The sequence below is a fragment of the Nematolebias whitei genome, chromosome 17 (assembly GCF_014905685.2).
Source record: "Nematolebias whitei isolate Nwh7 chromosome 17, NemWhi1, whole genome shotgun sequence".
NCBI lineage: Eukaryota > Metazoa > Chordata > Actinopteri > Cyprinodontiformes > Rivulidae > Nematolebias > Nematolebias whitei.
The window spans coordinates 9,830,804-9,835,676 of NC_056514.1; the positions used below are offsets into that span (position 1 = coordinate 9,830,804).

At 44.4% G+C, this 4,873-nt stretch overlaps 1 protein-coding gene across 1 annotated transcript in view; it reads left to right on the plus strand.

Moving 5' to 3' along the window:
• The window catches only part of shisa8b (shisa family member 8b), a 129,191-nt gene that overhangs the window by 64,705 nt on the left and 59,613 nt on the right, over window positions 1-4,873 (plus strand). The gene's annotated exons all lie outside the window — the stretch shown is intronic.

Here is a 4,873-nt window from a genome sequence, read left to right on the forward strand (position 1 = left end):
ATATATATATATATATATATATATATATATATATATATATACATATACTTATGTGTTCAAAAGTGATATTTAAAAAATTTAGCACAAGTAGTCCGTGGGTCAGAAAAAAATTATTAAGTCATTTTGTGATCCAACTTCCCAAGAAGATTGCTTAAATGGTCTAAGCTTGATATCTACAATGTTGTTTGAATAACTTATGTAGTTTTTTGTGTGTTGCCAATTATGATTTCAGAGCAGTATACAAGTCTGTACCAGTGGGGTCTTTATTTCTTTTGGGTTGGATCATTCTGTCAAAATTTGTGGATTAAAAAAACATTTTTCATGAAACCTTGTTTTCTACACAAAAGAAGGCACAAGATTAACTTTAAAGGGAACAGAAAGTAGGAACGATGCTTTACAGATGGCTTTGTCTACAAAATAAGGTAATGTAATTATTGAGGATACATTGTGTCCAGTATGATAAAAGATAAGTGTCATGTTTTAGAAGCCTAGAACATGTAAGGACATGGCAGAGAACAAGGTACAAGAGCAGACAAGTAGGATGTTTCCAGATGAGTGAAGCTACATTGACTTTTCAGGTGAACTGGAAGTTTCAATTCAATTCAGTTTATTTATATAATGCCAAGTCACAACAGAAGTCTCAGGACACTGCACGGAAACATTCACAAACAATAAAAAACAATTAGTAAAGTTCTCCATCTACGGAAGCAGCAGATTGCGTTACATCTTCACTTCATCACAGTCTCCCATCCTGAGCAAGCACAAAGGAGACAGTGGAAAGGAAAAACTCTGTTTTTAAAAGGAAGAATTTAAGGGGCAAGATGGCAGTGGCACCACCATGGCAGTAGCTAGGCTGCTAACAGAGGTTCTGCAGGTGAGCAAGGGGTCACTGGTCGACTGGTTGCACCGGAAGCCAGGTGGGGAGAAGCCAGGAGATAAGCAGAGATTTACTGTAACTAAAGTGCTCTGCTACCAAGACTGTGTAGATATATTATGGCGTGTGTACAGTTGTGGCCCGCTCTGCTTCAAAGAACCACCAACCATCATAACAGCGGATTATGCACTGAGAGTGGCCAGGACTCGGGCGGTGTTCACGGAGGTGAGGCAGCGAGATTTTCACAATGGGCTACTTTTTTCTGCACAGCTTCACATCACACACAGTGAGGTGGACAAAGAGTTTGTGGACCTGGATAAAACCATAGCCTTTGTCAAAAAGAATATCATCTCAACAGCAGGCCGCAAGGACGGAAAAAAATAATGTAGGATTGACTTCCCTTAATCAGCATTCTTTTCAAGTTTATGTTTGACTAAATATTTGTCTGTTTGGACTTTTGATGGGGTTATGTACATTTCATTAATACTGGAAGGTGATTGTATGGCAGGGCTGTTCAATTGGATATATATATGTATACATATATATAAATGTACGTACGTACATACATACATACATACATACATACATACATACATACATACAGCTTCACATCACACACAGTGAGGTGGACAAAGAGTTTGTGGACCTGGATAAAACCATAGCCTTTGTCAAAAAGAATAGCTAAGTACATACATACATACATACATACATACATACATACATACATACATACATTCATACATTCATACATTCATACATTCATACATACATACATACATACATACATACATACATGCTCGGCAGAATGCAGATCTTAAAGTCATCTACCTGGAAGCTGCAGCAGAGGCGTTCCAGCGGGCAGAAGAGGAAGCGCTGCTCCCGGCTTAAGAGGAGAGGATGCCGGGCGGGGGTTATGGTGAGGCTACGAGCTAACGCTAAAGCCGGTAAACTCCCCATGCCGTCTCTCTTTCTGTCGAATGTCCGCTCGTTGGACACCAAGATGGATTTACTTCGTCTGAGAGCGGGCGCCTCAGAAGAGATGAAGAAGTGTGCAGTGCTTTGCCTCACGGAAACATGGATTACAAGTGAAACGCCGGACTCAGTCTTCCAGCTGGATGACTGACTTTTTTTTTGAGCAGACCGCTGCAGCGAGCTAACGGGGAAATCACGGGGGGGCGGAGTGTGCATTTACGCGAGTAAAAGTTGGTCCACGAACTGTACTGTTGTAAATAGCTCATGCTCGAAGGCTTTGGAGCAAATAACAGTGAAATGTCGGCCACATTATCTACCCCGCGAGTTCACAGTGACTTTTATCACAGTTGTTTACATTCCTCCGGACGCTAATGCTAATGAATCACTACAGGAGCTACATGATATCATCAGCTCGCTGCAGAACAAACACCCCGAGGCTCTTTACGTGGTAGCCGGAGACTTTAACCACGTGAATCTAAAGGAGTGTCTCCCAAGCTTTAATCAGCATGTGACGATTCCGACACGTGGAGACCGCACGCTGGACCGTGTTTACACGAACGTAAAAAATGCATACAAAGCCGAACCCCGCCCCCACCTAGGACTGTAAGACCACATCTCAATCTTCCTGGCTCCTGCTTACATGCCCCCGCTGAGACGCTCCAGACCGGTACAAAAGAAAGTTAAATGTTGGAGCCAGGACAGTGGCCCCATACTGAGAGATTGTTTTGATCGAACAGACTGGCAGGTTTTCAGAGAAGCTGCTGAAAATGGAGGTTCGCTTGATCTTGACCAATACACATCCTCAGTCCTGGGTTACATTAGTACATGTACTGACACAGTCTCCACTATCAGAAATGTTAAAAGCTACCCAAACAGAAAACCTTGGCTGAATGCAGAGGTGCGTACCCTGCTGGAAGCCAGGAACACTGCCTTCAGGTCTGGAAACTCAGAGGAGCTGAGTAGGACAAGAAAAGAGCTGGTTGCTGGTATTAAGAGGGCCAAGGCCACATATGCAAAGAGGATCGAGGGTCAATTCATCTCACAAGACCCTCGGAGCATGTGGAGGGGCATTAAGTGCATAAAAGATTATAAAGGAAGGAGTGAACAATGCCCCAAAGACCCATCTCTGCCTGATGCCCTCAACAAGTTCTATGCACGCTTTGAAGACCCGAACAGACCACCCAGCACCAGACTCACCTCGCCACCGGATGAAGAGCATCTCAGCGTGACCTCAGCAGAAGTAAGGAGGACCTTCAGGAGGATAAATCCGCACAAAGCAACTGGCCCAGACAACATCCCCGGAAAAGTGTTGAAGGAATGTGCTGATCAGCTCTGTGAGGTGCTGGCAGACATCTTTAACACCTCACTTACCCTGGAGACAGTTCCCACCTGCCTGAAGACTGCCACCATCATCCCAGTCCCAAAAAGCTCTACAGTGACTGGTCTGAATGACTATCGGCCAGTGGCCCTCACCCCGATAGTCGCTAAATGCTTCGAAAAACTGATCATGACTCACATCAAAACAACCATCAACATCAACGAGGACCCTCATCAGTATGCATACCGTGAGAACCGATCAACAGAGGATGCAATCTCCTCTGTGGTCCACACTGCACTCAACCACCTGGAGCAGAAAAACTCTTACGTCCGTATGCTCTTTGTGGACTTCACATCCGCCTTCAACACCATGATCCCCCAAACCCTGATGGACAAACTATCCACACTAGGACTAAGCCCCTCCATCTGCAACTGGGTACTAGACTTCTTAACAAACAGACCACAGTTAGTGAGGATCCACAACCTCTCCTCCTCCACCATAACCCTGAGCACTGGCTCTCCTCAGGGATGTGTGTTGAGCCCCCTTCTGTTTACTCTGCTCACATATGATTGTGCAGCTACCCATCCAGGCTGTCACATTGTAAAGTTTGCAGATGATACAGCGGTGGTGGGATGCATCACAAACAATGATGAGTCCAGCTACAGGCAAGAGGTGGAGCACCTGGAGAGCTGGTGCAGAGAGAATAACCTTCACATCAATGTGAAGAAGACAAAGGAGATGATTGTGGAATTCAGAAGGAACAAAAACACCTACACCCCCCTGAACATAAGAGGATCTGCGGTGGAAGTGGTCTCCAGCTACAAGTACTTGGGTGTACACATGAATGACAACCTCAGCTGGAGCAACAACACCACCAGCCTGATCAAGAAAGCTCATCAGAGACTCTACTTCCTCAGACGGCTGAGGCGAGCTGGTCTGGGAAGCTCAGTCCTCACCTCCTTCTACAAGTGTGCAGTGGAGAGCATCGTGTGCTCGAGCATCAATGTGTGGCATGGAGGCTGCACAGCTGCAGAAAGAAAAGCTTTGCAGAGAGTGGTGAAGGCTGCACAGAAATCTGTTGGAATCAGTCTCCCCACCATCACAGACATCTACACCTCCAGATGCAGGAAGAGGGCCACCTGCATCATGAAGGACCCCACCCACCCAGCACACACACTTTTTGCCCCACTCCCCTCAGGAAGGAGGTTAAGGAGCATTAAGTGTAGAACCACTAGACTGAGGAACAGCTTATACCCTGAGGCTGTTAGACTCATGAATCTCTAACTAGAATAATCACTGTGAAAAGCCATATCATGTTGTTGCTGATCTGTTTCATGTTGCTGCTGATCTGTTTCAATGTTAATGTGTTCATGCGTGCACATCTGCTCACAGACTCATGTTCATGTTTGTGCTGATGTTCAATGTTTTATGTTATGAGTGCTTAGTGTATATTTAGTTGATGTTTTTCTTAGTTCATATCTTAGATGTTATTACTGTTTTTCTTATACATTTTATTGTCGGATGTAACTGGGACCCCGTGTACATAATTTCGCTCCACCACATGTACCACATGAGGTGCGAATGACAATAAAGAAACTCTGACTCTCTGACTCTCTGACTCTCTGACATACATACATACATACATACATACATTCATACATATATACATACATACATACATACATTCATACATTCATACATTCATACAT